Raw genomic sequence first — 19,592 nt, 5'->3', positions numbered from 1 at the left:
ATAATGTGATGGTTTTATGATCAAAAACTCAATTTACCCCTGTTCGTGCAATTCTCAAATTTTGACTTATAAATTGAGTGTGATGAATATGATTAGATAATGTTATAGTAGTGTTGTTTTTATGTTATACTGTTATTATGTACTTCCATTTATTCCTTATCATGATGAAACATTGGAGAATTGAGAAAAAATGTTCAAAGATTGGATAAAGGGTATGTTCATCTAAAATGTCTAGTTCTTGTTGAATTGATCTTGAATGGTATGATCCACTTATGGTGACAACGTTTACTTGAAGTATATGAATATATATGAAAATTTTTATTATGTCCTTGAAGTCATTGCATGTGAAGTAAAGGGATTTATGATGTATATTCATGAGGTTTAATATGAAGTTGAGAATGTGTCTTGAAGATACTATGTCCAAAAGAAGTATAACGTGAATGTGAATCATGATAGTCCGTGTATTATGATGAAGGCAGTATGATCATGTTTAGAAGTCAATGTTATGAATAATGGTGGTTATGCGAAAGGTGTTCTCACGTACACTCACAAACATATGAATGAATGAATGAAGTTATGAATAAAAATGGGGGATTGTAGGGTAGAAACTCTTTGTGAGTAGAGATGATGTGTCTAGACCATCCCTACTATTTCTAAATAACTCTTGTAATGAAAAGGAGGATTTTAAGGATAACACTCTTTGTTAGTTTAGATGAAGTTTTTAGTAGCAACCTCACTATTTCCAACAGCTTTCCAAAGATAGGTTGGAGGTTAGGTACCCTTTGTGAGCTGAGATGAGGTATTCAAACGTACCCTCTAGGGATATGTACTCTTTGCTAGTTGAGATATGGTACGCCTTATCCTATAGTCAATGAATGTTTAAGACACCGTGGGGAGTTATTCTTAGCACCGAGAGGATTTTAATAAAGGAGGATACACTTCGTGAGTAGAGATGTTGTATCCAATGTACCTCTTGAGATGAGTTCTCTTCGTTAGTTGAGAATGAGTTACTTAGAAGCAATCTCTTATCCCTCAGCTATGCACCCGCATAGGTGTAGATATTAGAGATCCATGTAAAGGCTTAAAGTATTACCCTACATTAGGCAAATAGGGATCCCTCATCCGCTATGGGTTAATATCAAGATTAAATGTCTAGCTCTCATAGTCTGTGTCGGTTAAAGCTAGCCCCAACAAATGAATGTAAATTTAACAAGTCTTCCTAAGGGTGTACTACTTAGGGTACGTGGTGGAATGGGATGCTATTTATCCATTGCACAAGTAGACATTTGGAGGGTGTCTTGGTGTGTCCTTGTATGAAAATGTATAAATGAGTTACAATATGACGTTAATGAATTAAGTTGACTTTATATTTAATGTTAATGAAGTATGTTGATGCCATGTCTAATTTGATAAAAGCTATGTAAATTATAAGTGTAATGTGCCTAGTTTAGGGTTATTCCTAAGAACTATGTGCAAGTAGTAGTATGGCATAGTACTTTAACATAACTCTAGTTTAACTTGGGGGTCGTCTTAGAGGATTGTCCTTATGAGAAGTTCTGAAATGCATTTATTTTTACCCTAGTGTCTTTGATAAGGAATGTTGACTGGTTGAGTTGAAGTGATATATGATTATCTTCGGTAGTCTTGAGGATTACTTAGGCGTGTATTGAAAAGGTTGTATGGGCAATCTCTTCAGGTATAACCTAGGTGAATCTTAGGATAACTTTGGATAAGAAAGTATATATGATAAATGGATTTCTTAATGAATGTGATTAAATGTTGAGGTTTATGGAAGTTTTACCAAGTATGCTAATTGATGAATTATATGATGTCTTGTACTCTCGATTCAAGAAGGGTTTATCAAAATAGCATGAAGGGTTTATTTCAAATAAAATGTCCTCTTTAGCACATTTTTGAATAATGCCACACTTAGTACAATATTTAAAATAACTCCATACAGTTCTATATTTCTATAAATACAGGTGCGAAAGGCAAGTGAAGGTTCTTAGAAGGAAAAGCATGGGAAGTTGAATCTCTCAATATTGGTATGTCCTCATATGTTCGACGACATAGACCATATTTCTTTTACTTTCTTTCTTTAAAGATTTGTGTGAAACTTATTATGCTTTCTTTAAATGTAAAGGGTTGCGACCCTATGATGTTATGACGTGCCTAAGTTGGTTTGTGATGATACTTGTTGCTTAGTTTTTATAAAAGAGTTTCCTTTTAGTTATGTTTTGAAAAGTTTTAATTTTGCACTACTTTTCATGCCTATGCAATGAATGATAGTTAAGTGTCCTTTACAAGACCTTCGAGAGGTCAAGTACGCCGTGTAACTTCTAGAGGACCCTTACATTGATAAAACTTAGTTGTCCATACATGGTACCTGAATGTTATTGAAAACATGATTTAATGATGATGTGTCTTGATTGGTAGACTTAGGACTCTCTACATGAAGCATGAAAGTTATGTGAAGGTGATCTCTTGACTAGGTAGGCTTAGGAACCCATGTCATGTACGTGTATTAATGAATGAAAGAATGAAGTCTATGATCGGTAGACCTAAAGGAGGCTCCCTTCTATGAAGGACTTGTATGGAACCTTGACTATGAAAAGAAGGTTAAGAATGATCTGTCTATGGAAAGAGTATTATGAGTTTGTAGAACTTAGTAATGGTACCTTCTCTAATATACCTAAGGAATGATTACTCTATGAGAATAAAGGAAAAGAACCTAGAGGATATGTTTGTGGAGTAGCTCTACTTGAGAATGAGGTTAGAGAACAAAGAAACCCTTGATATCCCTTAACCATGTGCCAACAAGCGATGATTCGTAGTTAAACCCTTCGCAAGTAGAATACCTTTTATGGTGCGGGGTACTTATGAAATCAGATTCCATACCAAGTTGATATTGTTTATATCGGTTAATGCCTAATCTCATCCTATGGTATGTACACTATAGTTATTGTATAGGCTCTTCAACGTGTAGGTAGTGGAATGGGACACTATCTATACATTACACGATTAGACTTTGAAGATGCTAGGTGAGTTCTCTAGGTTCTCGAAGACAACTATGTGAAGTCCTATAATTGTTTGATGCCTCTTAAATGTGTTATGAATATTGTTTACATAGATAATATATTATGAAGAGAAAGTTTCTTACCTAGGGTAGGTTTTAGGATTGCTTAGGTAGGCTTGAAGCGCGTGTATGGGCAATCTCTATGTCTTACTTAGGTGAATCTTAGAGTAACTTTAGGTGTAGAATCTATATAATCAAAAGGGGTTACTTGATAAATATGGAACTATGCATCATTGTAATGTCAATAATACTCATACTTGGGTAGACTTAACGTTTACTTAGTGTTCTTGAAGAGGGTGTATGTGTGGTCTCTTCTTGTCTTACTTAAGTGAGTCTTAGGATAACCTTTTGTAGAGAGTCTAAATGCTTATGTGTATTCTAAATGGTTATGGTTGTGCCTTATGAACTACTTGATTATTTCTTATATGGGTATGTTTTCTTGAAAATGGTTCTTATATTTGTTATGAGATTTACATCAAAAGAGCATAAAAAGCATGATATAAAGAAAATGTTCATTTTAGCATAATTTTCTTGCATGCGCACTATATTTAGTGCATTTAATATTCTATTTCCATATGTTGTTCTATTTCTACAAGTGTAGGTGGCATGTGAGGAGTCTCTTAAAAGAAAAGCGTGGGAATAACATTTTCTCAAGCAGACTTGGTATGTTCTCATATGATTCTAAGACATAGTTATGTTTAGTTTCATTTTCATAAAGTTTTATATGTGCTTTAGATGGCTATGACGAGACTTAGTTCTTTCTTATATTCTATAAAGTTTTGAACCCATCTTTTGAAAAGATATAATTTCGCACTACTTTTCATACACACACACACACACATATATATATATGAGTGTGTGTTTGTGTGTGTGATGAATGATGTCTAAGGTCTTATATAAGACCTCCGAGAGGTCGAATATGCCGTATAACTTCTGGGAGATGCACCCCGGTCACTACAGATCTAGTAGCAATAAATGTAGTGAGAGAAGTTGGGGTAGAAGGAGATATAGTAGTAGTAGTTGAGTAGAAGGAGTTATGGTTGAATGATATCTACTACCAATGGCCCATTTCTAGTAAAAGGTTATTCACCTATCCCAACTTGTTGATTACATTAGTAATATTGAACCCAGTTCCTCCATAACCCATTACTAGCCAGTCCGTGTAGTAATTAATTATGTATTCAAGGTAGGATATTCATTCTAGCTTTAAAATTTCTCTGTCCTAACAGCATTTGAAACCTAAATCATGCACATACCTGATGAGTAGGGATACAACTTCGTGGACCTCTCGTCGGGCCTTATAGGATATCCTATTAATAACATTTTCTAATAGAATGTGGATTGCGTAAGAAATGCTTCAACAATCTAGTGCTTTAGAAGAGCAACATAGGTCTACAATATCCATATCATTATCAATAGCTTCAAAAATTCCACTATTAGGTGGTTTAATATTAAATGTGCATGTTTTTGTGTATCCAATATTGTAATGTAGTCTCTTAATGAAAAATAGACATTATATCCACATCTACAAAAATAATTATTGCGACCTCCAGCCACCAGTGTGAGCTGGTTATCAACAAAATCTACCACTTTACCATGACACCATCTTAAAGTAAGTAGTCCTTTATTACAATACCTAGCTCAGCCCCTATGTTTACTTTTTAAGTTAAAACTTTTTTTATTTTTTAATGTCAAAATGATTTGGAGAGGCATGAGAACTCATATATTCAAGTTGAAAATGAGAAAATTAAGTTAGAATTGTTGAGGTACAAAGAATCTTTGGGAAATATATCTTACCCTACTTGTGGTGGACATAGTATTAACATAGTTGATTTGACTTTCGGTGAACGACAGTTATGGAATGAAAATTGCAAGACTAAATGAAGAGGTATACCACCTTCAGAACTAATATATTACCTTTAGTAATGTGAAGGTAATAAGTTTAGGCTTATCATACTGACGTACACAAATATTTTTTATCTATGTGTTATATACTAATAAAATGCACCAATGAAAAAAAAATTGAGTTTCACATACTTGTTTAAGTTGTTTCACATCATAAAATTTGATCACATATCTTTGAATAAAAATAAATAACCATCATCATTAAAAAATTAAATATTCGACATTATTTACCTTTACAACAGCCATATATGAGTATATTCTTGTTTTCACAATTCATGAAAATTAATCAAGCAGTAAATAGGTACACCAAAGAAAAAGAAAACTATGAGATATTTCATTATTCTAACACTAAATATTCGTAATTTAAACAAAAATCTTTAAGACTTCATCGCTAGTTTATTATTAAAACAAAATTAGTAATTTATAACTTTTTAATGATAAAAATATTATTAACAATAATTCGAGTACTCCAATTTATAAATTCATCTTCGACAACATTCTTAGCCGTAATTTTCACATAATGAATTCAAATATTGTGTTTGACAGAATCTAATAAGTTTAGTATAAATTCTCTATGCTTCTGAACTCATTTATTAAATATGTAAAAATTGTTAATTTTGAATTGGGCATTATTAAAAGTTGGCCTGAATTTTGAATTTGTTTTTAGTTAAGCTTCAAATCCTAAATCTGCGTGATACCTACTCATATAAACATACACACTCTTTTTACTCTCTCTTGAACCTACCCACCCAACCACCCATCCACCCCACCAACACTCGTCCTCTTGAATTGCAGAAATAACACCCTTAGTATATTTAATTTAACCTCATCATGGCTATTTCATACCTTGCAATTACTACTCCTTTACTAAGTTTTTACTTTTCCCTTTTTCATAGCTTTCTCCTCCAATTCTCGAAATTCCAATATTTGTTTCCACACGACGGAAGCCCTATACTCTTTTCATCCTTAATTTGTCCTTTTTCATATATGGTCAACATAGTTCATGTAAAAATCTTGACTAATTTCACTATAAATAAATACCTCCACCTTTCACTCTCCACACAAAAAATGTCAAAAGCTCTTTCTTTTGACAACACTAATAGCAACAACAAAGAACTTTGCTTCACTTGAGTATGTCTATATACCATAAAAAGTCATTTAAATTGCTCCTACCACTCCAATTACATTCAATTTAAAAAACAGGCACTTTTTTCATTTTTTTATCGACTTTATTATTGACTTTCTTAATTATTTTATTACACTAGGATTTGGACAATGGAGGAAGCAGACCATAGTGCAAGTTGGATATCGTCGTTGGTTGAAAATGATGGAACTGATACTGGGGTTTTGCTTAGTCAAGTCAAAAAAAAATTTAATATAATTTATCTATATATTTATCGATAATGTAGATTATTTTTCTTAAAATGCTATAACATGTTTAAGACACATAATCAATTTATTTCCTTCAAAAATTCATATAGGTTGAAACAAATTCTTAATGATCCACCTTTAACCACATTTTGTTTATAATATAATTTATCTATGATCACAAAAAGTAATGTTGACCCTTTTTAAAGTTCCAATTCTTAATGATATCTTTCTAATTCCTTTATGATTTTTCAATTTGGTTAACAACTACATCCATTTCTGCCAAAAGATCTTTCATTTGAAATATTATTTTAAAAGAATTAATTTTTTTAATCCTAAATTAGTTAAATATTAAAAAAACAATGTAAGGTTCAACAAAATAAATCGCTCTCTTTCTATTGTTGTGTGATAAAACCTACTTAACAATTGAGAACCGTGTCAAGGACTTTTTTATTTTATTTTATTAATATTCGTCAACAAATTGTTGATTAAATACCAAGCAGTTTCATCATTTTTTTTACTATATGCTAAGTCAAACTAATTAAATAGACCCTTTTTACCCCCCCCCCCCCCAAAAAAAGATTTATGTCCCTTTACTTTTCTTCTTGTAAATTTAATTATACTTAAATATGTTCTTTCTTCACTTTCATTCAATGAATACAAAAAATATAACATTTAGAGCATATTCCCTCACACTCATACTTCCTTGAGGAAGGTTAATGAACTCGAGAACCTTATCTTACCTCATCTCAAGGGGAAAGAACCTATCAAGAAAAGCAACCTTAAATTTCATCCAATCAAGAAGACCCGCATCTTCTAGTCTTCCCTCTTTCTATTGGTTGTACCAAATTTTAGAAACACCTTTATGTTGATAAGTGGCCAATCCTACCTTCTCCACCTGCATAACTCCTATGATCATCAAAACCTTGTAGACCTCATCTACAAACTCTTAAGGATCTTCATCAACCTTTGATCCACAAAACTCAAGAGAATTCATCCAAGTGAAGTCCCTTAATCTAGAAGCAGTCGTACCCACATTTGGTTTCACGAGACTGCAACTTCCCTATTGGTTGGAATCATCACAGCTGAAGCCAACACTTGAAAAGCAGCCCTAAATTCCGCATTAGTCACTTTTTGGGAAAATATATCGACCAAACCTTGAGGTGCTCGGGAAGAGATTTTTGTTCGCAATATCCTTCACATTCTTTCTAGAATAAGATTTTCGAGTAGACATATTCTATAGAGCATCAAATATGTATTTGGAGATATACCTTATACATTAAAACTCGATTGCATGACTAAGGATTAATGAAAGAAGTGGAGTTTCTTACACATCTTATTCCATTTTATCCCTAAATGTGGCATGTTTTAAACTCTTGAACAAGACTCTAGTTGACGTGATTGATACATCTTAGGATCACTCAAAACATTGTGCTCTTATTACTAAGTTTGACATGATTTAGTGGTACCGCATAGATAAAACATGGCGTATCGAACCCCGAAGGACCCCATACAAGCCAATTGACTTTCATAAAATAAGAAATAGAACAATAAGAGTAAAACAATATTCCAAGTCAAATAGTTTCATAAAGAAAATTGTAAATCTAATACACTTGTCTCAATTTAGCGATTTAATACAATACAATAAAATTGGGCCTAGCCCAGTCATCATGTCCAAAATGTGAAATACATGAAAGAAAATGAAATAATAGAATCTACCTTTGGAGTATGATGATTCACCAAAGCATGTTAATCTCAATATTAACCACTAGCAACGAAACTGAGAAACCTGACTGTTGGACCCTACATTTGGGGATTGTAGGTAAAAGTATGTGCTAATACAAAAATGTATCAAGTGTGATAACTATGCATACAACATATAGATAAAGCTTAAAGGGATGATTCATTTCATGACATGAAATTTCCAAGATAAATCATGATATAAGAGAGTTATAGAATATAAGTCATAAAACCATGGTCAATGCAAGCTAACATAATTTAAAACCTTGAAACAAGTATGATACTTCTTTATGTAACCTTAGGTCATTATAAATGTGTGAAATTATCCTTAACCAAAATAGATACCATGTGATATAAAACATGATTCCCCCGGTGTCTTCCACATCGAAAAGGCTTGCAAAGTAATTTCGGTGCAAACACAAAAATCCCAGCAATAGTCATTTCTTCTTGTACTTATTATCTATAGAAAGACATGTAATCTTCACAATCAAAGCTAATTCATCATCTATGGAAAGGTATCTTCCAATAACCAATCAAACATAAATTTTATTAGGATAGCTCTTAATCTTTGATTCAGTTAGGTGAGAAAGTCTTTCAACCTTAAATTTTTTATTATGTGAAAAAACCTTTCACATCTTTCTTTTCTGTATAAATAAAAATCCTCTCAATAACAGATCATCATAATAATCATCATCATGGATACTCTAATTTGAAAATATCCTTAAAAAATTTGCATAAATTTCGTAAGAAAATGCATAAATCCATAATTTACCTTTCAAGGCTCAAACCCCACTTCAATCATTAACACATAGAAAACAGGGTTAGCTTTGGATAATTTCTGATCCTAGTTCCCGTGTTCGCATCTTGATGGTATCTTAAGACGTGACAAACAGATGAGGTCAACACAATAATGATATTAACTCAATACTAAGTTGAATCAATCTAAGTCTCAAATAAGCCTTTAAACTAACTAGAAATGTCGGGACATACCCCAATATGATCTAGAAGAAAAAAAGAAACTAAAGGGCTAAAATACTTGAAAGAAACTCATGATCATTGTCTTTCGAGAATGAAGCATCACCACTGATTCTACTGAACTGAAGATTGAGAACCAATCTAAGCATATTCTGGATATTGAGACTTGAACCTACATTATGAAAAGATGAAGCGCACGTATGTGTCACTACTTGAAAGGTACTAAGCGTATAGGATAGTGTAAAGTTGAAATAACGTTTTATTGAACAAACCAATGGAGCAATGAAATATTTGAACATGAGATAGATGCGAAAATACTGAACATGACTAATATAAAGGCAATGACCAATTAATAACATGCTGAGAGTAATATTTGAAACATGGTCAATTCAACGGAGTCTAACATTAGTGTGAGAGCTACTAACTACCAATAATAAAACAACATGACATAATTGTGGAGTCCGATGTATATGCCTCTCGAGAGGAACTTATATACCCGACAATACTTATAGAGGAATGGTGACTTGATCACGAAATTATGTCAATAGAGGGGACTTAAAACCTACATGGGTAGTAGTTCTGGGACTATTTGGGTACCCTGAACCCTAATCAATTGGTTATTATGCTACTCCCAATTAATTAATTGGTTAATTGATTATGACTAAGTTTTTGTAAATATTGAATAGCTCAAAACTGAACATGAAAACTAAGAATGCAACAATTAATCTAATAAGGATGTATTCATACACTGAGGATGTATATCTGAAATAATTGAAATATCTAACCTAGCTTGTGTAATTCAAGATCTAAAGAACTACATAGTTAGGGTTCTGAATTCATGCACTAAAATGATTAATAATATGGTAATCTGATTTTGAACACATAACTAACTAATTCTTGATGATCTCATGAAGTTCAAAAAAACCCTATGTCTAAGCACGATAAGGAAATCAAGAATCTGACAGAAATGTAGGGACCCAAAGGTGAAAGAAACCCACTAGTGAAATGCCACATACAAGGTGATGTATTCCACGAAGAAATCCTTAGGGGATGGAACTAATCGAACCTTTATGTGTTTTTCAACAAGAGTTCTTGACCTTTCTCTCCTCTATTGCTTCTAATTTTATATGTTGTTATTAATGACTTGACTTAGGTAAGTTTTAGTTATGTTTCTAGGATTAAACTGACTAAAATCTCATGATTTAGGTTCTAAACAACGTAGCTCAGGGGTAAAACTAACAAGGAAAAGGCCAAAAGACCCCAAGTTTTAAAGTTGTCCGAATCCTTGAAGGAGTTGATTGATGAACCGTAATTCAATTGATGGTGCATACTAATCGACCATCATTCACGACTGAGGACTGAAATTTTCTTGCCCATAAGTGAACTGACGGTCAGTATTGATTGACTGTCGTTCATGACTGAGAACGGAAAGTATGTTGGCTCATTGATCAAGCTGATTGATGGAGTGTAATTCGAATGACGTTCCATAGTTGGCTTCAATCAGTTGCACCTGAAACTTTTGAAAATCTATATTTTTTTGTATATTTTGAATACGGGGTGTTGCAGCTTCTCAACAACCCCCAAGACGCGGACATGGGAACTAGGACCACAAATGATCCCAAGCCAACCATGCTGGCATTATCATGAGCATACTAGATATGAATAGAATAGTAGAAACTGTGTGGATCCTCTAATCATAAGCAACATCAAAATATGGGGAACTCCCTATACTAAAACTGAGATCTATGAAAATATGATGAGTTTAATACAATGAATATATTAACTTAATACTAAGTTGAATCTATCTATGTCTGAAATAAACCTATAGACTTACTAGAAATGTTGGGACATGCCCAACATGATCTAGAAAAAAACATCAACTAAAGGATGAAAATATCGGAAAGAAACTCATGACTATTGTCTTTGAGAATGAGGACTCACCACTGATTTTATTGAAAAGAAGATCAAGAAAAAAACTAAGCATCATATGGATGTGTAGAACCTTAACCTACATGACAAGAAGATGTAGCGCACGTATGTGTTAGTACTTGAAAATTACTAAGCATGTAAGATAGAGTAAAACTAAAATAACATATAACTAAACAAATCAATGAAGTAATGAAATAATCTGAATTTTTCAGATATATGTGAAATACTCAACAACTAATATAAATGAAAATACCATGTCATAACATATTGAGACTGAAAACGAAAACATAGTCAATGAAATGGAGTCTAACTTAACTGTAGGAACTACTAATGACCATAATAAAACCACATGAGTTAATGGTAGAGTACGATGTACATGCCCAATCGAGAGGACCTAATATACCCCGAAAAAGGTATAGAGTCATGTTGGTGTAATCATTGAAATGATGCCCACATAGGGGACTTGCAATCTATATGGCTAGTAGTTCAGGGACTATTTAGATACGCTGAACCTTTGTCAAACTCGGTATTATGCTACTCCTAATGAATTAAGTAGTTAACTGATTATCTAGGAGTTTATGTAAATATAGTACAACTTGCAAATGAACATGCAAATTGAGAATGCAAACATTAATCTCATAATGATGCATATAAATATTGAGGCATGTATACCTGAAATAATTAAATATCTTACCTAGCATGTGTAATTCAAGAACTAAAGAAATACATAGCTAGGTTTCTATAATTCATCTAATAAAATGACTAATAACATGGTAACCTGATTTGGAACATATAACTACCTAATTCACGATAATCTCCTGAAGTTTTGGAAACTCTAGGTATAATCATGATAAGGGAATCAAGAATGTCTGAAATGTAGAAATCCGAAGGGTGAAAAGAACCCAGTACTTAAATTCCACATACCTGGTGATGAATTCTACAGATAAATCCTTACATTTTAGAGCTGGAATTGATAAAACCTTTCTGTCTTCTTGAACTAGGGTTCTTGACCTTTTTCTCCTCTCTTGCATCTAATTTTCTATGTTTTGAGTAATGATTTCACTTGCGTCAGTTCTCGTTATGTTTCTAGGCTTAAACTATTTAAAACCAAATTATTTAGGGTATGAATGATGTAGATTAGGGGGAAAACAAACAAGGAAAAGAACAAAAGACCCTTGACATAAAATTTCTCAGAATCACTGACATAGTTTATTGACGGACCATATGTCGACTGACACTATGTACTGGTCAACCGTCGTTCACGACTGAGGACAAAGAAATGACTGGCCCATCGACGGTTATAATAGATGTACCATAAGTTGATTTATGGTAGTACTTGTCCACCATTGTTCACGACTGATGACTGAAAGTTGGCTCGCCCATCGACGGAGCTGACTGATGTACCGTAAGTAGATTAACAATCCGTAGTTGTCTTTTTTCGGTGTCACCTGAAACTTCTGAAAATATGTAGTTACGGTTTTTTTGGATATGGGGTGTGACATTATCCCCCCCTTTAAACTATTCTTCCTTGAACGAAGACTAAATATGTTGATTATTGAGGTAAGGAGCTACAGTCCCTACAACCAAGTACTAGAAATTTATTTCTGACTTACCTAAGTCACAAGAACATGCAAATACTCTTAAAATTAAAGAAAAAGTTGAAGGATAATAATACTAATACTTAATATGCGTATGAATGACTGAAAAACTAAGAAGGGACTATTACCTCAAGCTGGAATGAAATTTGAAAGAAAGCAGTGAGGATGCTTGGACTTCATAACTACTTCTGTTTCAAAAATATCTTCATGTTCGGACGGACTCCTCTACAAAACCTTGACTGAAGTGAATTCTTTGTTTCTCAGCCATCTAACCGTACGATCGAGAATCTAAATCGGTACATCCTCATATGAGTAATTGTCTTTAATGACCACTCTCAAATGGAACTATGGATGTGGGATAACCCATATACTTCTTCAAAAGTGAAATGTGAAATATAGGATGTGCTACTTCTAATTATGCTGGTAACTCTAATTCTTAAGCCACTTTACCAATCCTTTTCAGAATCTTGTAAGAGCCTATATATCTGGGATTATGCTTCACATTCTTGCCAAATCATATCACCTCCTTCATAGGAAACACTTTTAGAAAAATCCAATAATCAACTTGGAACTCTAGTTCCCTTCTCCTTACACTTGTATAAGACTTTGGCGACTCTATGTTATCATAATTTTGTGTCTAATGAGTTTCACTTTCCCCATATCATCATGAACTAAATCTGGTCTTATCAAGGCTGCGTCACCTACTTCAAACTAAAAGGAGATCTGCACCTACGCCCATACAATACCTTATAAAGGACTACCTGAATGCTCGAATGGTATTTATTATTATATGTGAATTCTATTAGATGATAGTGATCATCCCAACTATCCTTAAGTCGATTACACAAGATTTAAACATGTACTCTAAGTATTGTTATGTACGTACTTCATGCCCATCCGTTTGAGAATGAAAATTTTTTCTAAGGCTAACTGCGTACGAAGATCCTTTTGAAATGATTTCCAGAAATGAAAGGCTAATTGAGGACCTCTATCTGATATATAATAGACAAAAGAACCCAGGAAATATGAATATCTATTATTGTAAATCTTATCATATTCCTTTGATGAATACCTAGTCTTTACTGCCAAAAAGCGACAACAGTTAATCATTCTTTCAATTATCACAAAAATGGAGTCATGTTATTTGCCAGTGCGAGGTAACTGTGTAACAAAATCCATTTTGATCTTTTCCCAGTTCCAAGTAGGAATGTAAATCTCTTGAATAATCCCCTCTGGTTTATGATGTTCTACCTACACTTGGTGCCAATTTGGGCACTTACTCACAAAATATGCAATATCCCTAAAATGCCATTACACCAAAAGACTTCCCGCCGATTGCGGTACATCTTAGTCGCGTTTGGAAGAATAAAATATTTGGAGTTATGGTCTTCTTTAAGAATATGTTATCTCAACTTGTCCAAATTAAGAACATACAATCTACCTTAGTAGTGAAGTACATCATTTCCCCCATGGCAGAAAACCTCCCCACTCTGATTGTGCACTACACCCTTAAGTTCAAGAAGGGTTAGATCATTGTCTTCTTTTTCCATAACCTCCACTACCAACGAAGACTCTACCCCAATCTGAAATGTTTCACCACTATCTGATATGATCATAAGGCGAACTCCCAACATATATCCATTTTCCCCCTTTTCTTGTCTTTTCCATTATTATATTTTATGCATCTATTCCTTTTTTCTAATTTTCATTTCCTTCATTTTTTGTTTGTTTGTTTGAACTCAAATTTTGTCTCTTTCTTTTCCTAACAATTTATATGTTATTATTTTTGTTAGCACCAAAAATATCGAGGCAACACACATATTATAGCGTAAAATTCACTTAATATCTTGTTAAACATTCAAATAAACAAACAATTCATTCAAATTAGCAAGACACGAACAGAAAACAATGATAGTTAATTAAGGAAAAAAGAGCGAGAAGATGGACTCCTAAGCATGTAAGAAATACTTACATGTCATATAGCATGTTAGGATATAATTTATTACACAACATTAATAATATTAACAGATTAAATATATAGTAAATCTGAACAACTTCAATATATTGGAATTAATTTTTGCACAATCATGACATAAAGCTAATAAAAAATAAAATAAAATTAGGTTTACCTCTTGTGAAAATTATTTCATGACAAGAAGGATTTAGGAATCACAAATTCGAAATCGCGAACAAAACCTCCAAGTCCCCCTTTTCTCTTTGTGGTGCGTTTATTTCAGGTTAATTTTATGAGTGTATTGTTGTGATATTTTTGTGTGTGCATCTTTATGTGGAGTGTTTTTTCTCTTTCTTTACTTGTTTTGTTGTTGTGGTGTTGTATTATATATAGGTAGATGTGTTGTGTTGTGAGGGTGAGTGTAATGGTAGTAGAGGGGTAGTAGAGAGGATAATGTGAGGGGGTGTGGGAATGGATATTCAGGTTAAGTAGTGAAATTAGGATTAGAAGTTTCGTATAGTAGTAAGGATAATAAAAAACTATATATAAAATTATAATGATAAAAATATTAATTGTTTTGAGCTAAGTAAAAATACAAAATGTATAATTTTTTAAAAATAATAATGAGATATAACTGAGAAAAACTAGCTTATTTGTTACATCTAACTGATTTTTATAAGAAAATTTAACTTTGAAATTTTTTTAACAATTAGAAATGAAACCTACCTTCAAAAGTGATTATGTTTTTGTTGTTTTCAAATCTTTTTTAAAAAATTAAGAAAAAAGTCAAAATATTTAATTTAGATTTATATGAATATTTAAGATATAAAAATAGTATAAAATTTTTTAGCTTGGTCAAAAATTACGTGTCTATAGTTTGTCCCTCTTTGACTTGAAACGCGAATAATTTTTGGACAAAGAAATAGAAAAATTGAAAAAAATTCACCCAACTGTTATTAGGAATACAAAATTTGCCTACATATCCCAAGTTATAATTAAATCAAATCGCGTGTTGTTCAAGGAAATAAGGTGATGAATTGTGTAACCCTCCTAAAATCCACGAACTAGTCTAGAGCCTCAGATCAGTGTCCAAGGTTTATAGAACTGTTTTAAGGTCAATAATAAGGTACAAAAGTCATTTAGGAAGTTTTAGAGTCAAAACGTAAAGGAACATCCATGACATCCGGAGACTAGTGTAGAAAGGTGCTAGTGCGCCTTAGCCTATTTCACTAGGTTTTTTGAGTCGGAATCAAACAAAATATGGTGAAAAGGTGTCTAATACATATTAGAGTGTGTTTAGGGCCAAAACATTCGGGTACCACTCCCAAAGGACTACCCTAAGGGTCCTTTAGGAGGACCGTTTCACTTTAACCCAAAGCTGGCAATTGGGCCAGTGCAAGAAATAGCCATCGACTGTTGCAGGCGATGAGCAATGGCCTTATCGACTGTTGTTGTTGTTGTTGTTATTATTATTATTATTGTTATTATTATTATTGTTATTATTATTATTGTTATTATTGTTATTATTATTATTGTTATTATTATTATGGTTATTATTATTATTATTATTATTATTATTATTATTATTGTTGTTGTTGTTGTTGTTGTTGTTGTTGTTGTAGTTGTTGTTGTTGTTGTTGTTCCGCCAAGCTTGTGACGGTCCGTAGGTGGCATCTTAGTGAAGGTGCTGAAGGAAGATAGGGAAGTCTGACCTAAGTATGGGATTACAAAGTTCATGACGGAACGTCATAGCCACGACGGTCCGTCCTAGTGGTTCATCGTGATGATCAGAAAAGTAGTCCAGTACCCAAATTCCAAGAAGTTTAAGTGTTATGGAACAGAGACCCTCGACGGACCGTCATGCCTGTGACGGTCCGTCATACTTGTTCGTCGAGGGTAATGAGGAAAGCAGTAGAAGGATTTGTAAAGTATAGGATGACGGAGGCCATGACGGCCCGTCGTGACCATGTAGCCCATCGTGACCACGACGGCCCGTCACGAGGTTGGTCGACCCAACCACGTTTTGACATATTTTCAGCAAATAGAGTTCTTTTTTATTAGGTTTTTTTTATAAATAGTTCGAAAAACCTAGTTTTGGGGGTTAGACGCTCTTATGGTTAGACTTTCTTATGTTATACTCTCTTATGTTGATTCTCTTATGTTACACTCGTTGTTAGTAGACTTTGTGATTGTTATAATTTTGGAGAATCTTTAGTCTTCAATTAATTTCAGTAATTGATCTACTTTTTCTTGAATTGATTGTTGGTGCGTTTGTTTATTAATCAAGTCAACTTCTGGATTTTATTCTTTCTCATTTAAGTAAGTGCATGAACTCTAATATTACATATATGAATATTGTGATTATGACTATGGGTAACTAAACTCCATAACTAGGGTTGTGGGAACCATGGGTGAATAATAAGGTAAAATCTAACTAAAATAACAATTCTAGAATAGTGTCTTGCATGTCTTGATAATTCTTTCATTTAGAAGTCTTTTTAACAGATAGACAACGTTAGAACTCGCCTTAATGCTACTTGCCGGACCAAGGTGCGGAGTAAAATTTTCTAGATGCCGGACCAAGGATTTAGAAATACATAACTTATCACTTTGCATGCAAGATACTGGGAACGAATTGTTATAGTTAGAATTATCAAGTAATGAACATGTGGGGAACACTTAAACCCTAGTTACTTTTATTAATTGATTAAACTCCAATGTTTGATTCTATTAGCTGGTTACATTAATTTATTTAGTTATCTTTATTAATTTAGAAATATAAACCCCCTTTTATTGTCTTTTGTTTTTTTAAGGAAATAATTAACTAAATAATAGTTATAATAGATTGAAGTTAAGTATGAACTATTTTCCTCATGGAAATGATCCCAACCTCATTAGTTGGGTTCTTTACTTGATACGACCACTTTACATCTTATTTGAGAAGTAAGTTTGAGCATATCAAATTTTGGCGCCGCTGCCGGGGAAAGTAGCTTTTAGATTAATTTAAATTTATTACTAAAGTTTAGTCAATATTTTCTTGATTTTAATTTGTCTATTGTTTTTTATTCTTGCAAAACTATTTTCCTTGTATGGAAAATACACGTTGAGGAAGAGAACCCTTGTTTCCCTACGATCATGAATTAGAGAGTACACTATGCAATATGAATCAAAACATGAGTATTAATGATGATGATCGAAACTAGAACATCAAAGCTCCGGTTGATGTTCATAGTCAGTTATTACCCGATGATCTTGGTGAAAATCAACAAAGGGGAAAAATCTCGCTCCATGTCCTCAAGAATGCTACAGAGGTTATGACAATATAGCAGACTCCGATGGGCCACTTGTCTTACCCCTTCTTCCACCAGGCCACACCTTTGTGGTAACTAGTAGCCTGATGCAAATGCTCACTGCCAGAGGTTTTTTTCAGGGCTACCTTCTAAGGATCCACATGCCCATATAACTTAGGTAAGGGCAGTGCGTAAAAGCTTTGTAGGGAGTCCTGATTTGGTTTTGGATGTAATACGGCTAAGAGTATTTCTTCTCACACTGATGGAAGAGGCTGCTATTTGGTTAACTGAGCTTCCTTATAACTCAATTTTCACTTGGAACCAACTAAGGGACGTTTTCTTAGCACACTACTACCCAGTCTTCAAGAAACTAAACCACAAAGATAGAGTGAACAACTTTGTAGCACTAATAGGAGAGTCAGTTAGTAGTTCTTCGGATAGATTAACCTCATTTTTTAGGAGCGTCCCTAATCACCGCATAGATGATGAGTCACTGAAGGAATACTTCTATTGGGGACAGGATGATAATAATAAAGCGGTGTTGGATACTATAGCGGGTGATTCTTATGGAGAGTGTCCTTATGTCGAGATTGTCAAAAAGTTAGAGAAAATATCCCGTAACAATAAAGCTTGGAGTACTAGGAAGTCAGATACTGGGAGAAATACCGTCGCAGTGCAATCCGCTCACAACCCAGCCACATATAAGATTCGTGAAGAGATGACTCAGATGAGAACTGAGCTTGGGTTGGTATTAAAACATATCACTGTGGGTGCAGAAAAGATAAATGCAGTTAACTACTTGTCTAAACCACCACCACCAAATGATGAATGATATTATGAGAAGAATTCCTATGCTGTAAATGAACAGACGGGGGGGTTTCCGACTGAGTGCCCAAGGCTCAAATCAGGAGAATTGGCGCCAAGGTCAAGGAAACAAAGGTCGGATCTATGGTAAATATAACCATGAGGGTCATTATGTCTGAGATGGAAACTAAAACTGTGACAAAAACTTCAATAGGGGTAACTATGGTAACAGAATTGATAGGAATGGGCCTTGTGTCCCTCCTCAAAATCGTGATGTTACTCCTAGGGATGGTGGAAATAGTATTGTGGGAGTTGAGGATATGTTGAACAAAATGATGAGGAGGTTTGATGCTAGTGATAAGCACATTAAAGAGTTAAGGAGTGATTTAGCGGGTATTGGGCAGAAAGTTGATACACATGCAATATCGAATAAGCATATTGAGTTGGGAATGGCCCAAGTATCTGCGACTGTGAACACACGGAAACCGAGCACTCTTTCTAGCAACACTGTCCAAAATCAAAAAAAATGATGGACATTGTATGGCAATCACTACTTGCGATGGTAAGCAAACCATTGACCCATCTATGCCTTCTACTGAGAAAAAAGTGACAAAAGATAATGATAAAGTGGTCGAGGTTAATGGTGAAGTAGAAGATAACACTACGAAAGATGTTGAAGTGCCTACAAATGTAATTCCCATGCCTAGACCACCACCACCCTTTCCTCAAAGATTAGTGAAAAAGACCAAGGATGGTAAATACCGGTGTTTAATAACAATGTTGAAGAATCTTTCTATCAATTTCCCTTTGGTAGAAGCTCAAGAAATAATGCCCGGTTATGCCAAGTTTATAAAAGATCTGGTTACAAATAAAAGATTGGTCACTTTCGAGGATAATGATAGAATGCAGCATTATAGTGCTATTGCTACAAGATCTCTCATACAAAAGAGAGA

General features: G+C 33.7%; 1 long non-coding RNA gene across 1 annotated transcript; it reads left to right on the top strand.

Moving 5' to 3' along the window:
* Window positions 1-5,744: 5,744 nt before the first annotated feature.
* Window positions 5,745-6,914, top strand: LOC138340641 (uncharacterized). The gene is made up of 2 exons (XR_011213353.1): window positions 5,745-6,112; window positions 6,247-6,914. It is a non-coding gene; the product is annotated as an uncharacterized lncRNA (long non-coding RNA).
* The last annotated feature ends 12,678 nt before the right edge of the window (window positions 6,915-19,592 follow it).

The sequence above is a fragment of the Solanum lycopersicum genome, chromosome 12, assembly GCF_036512215.1.
Source record: "Solanum lycopersicum chromosome 12, SLM_r2.1".
Taxonomy (NCBI): domain Eukaryota; kingdom Viridiplantae; phylum Streptophyta; class Magnoliopsida; order Solanales; family Solanaceae; genus Solanum; species Solanum lycopersicum.
The sequence above is the reverse complement of the archived record's forward strand: the minus strand, read 5'-3'. Positions and strand labels throughout refer to the sequence as shown.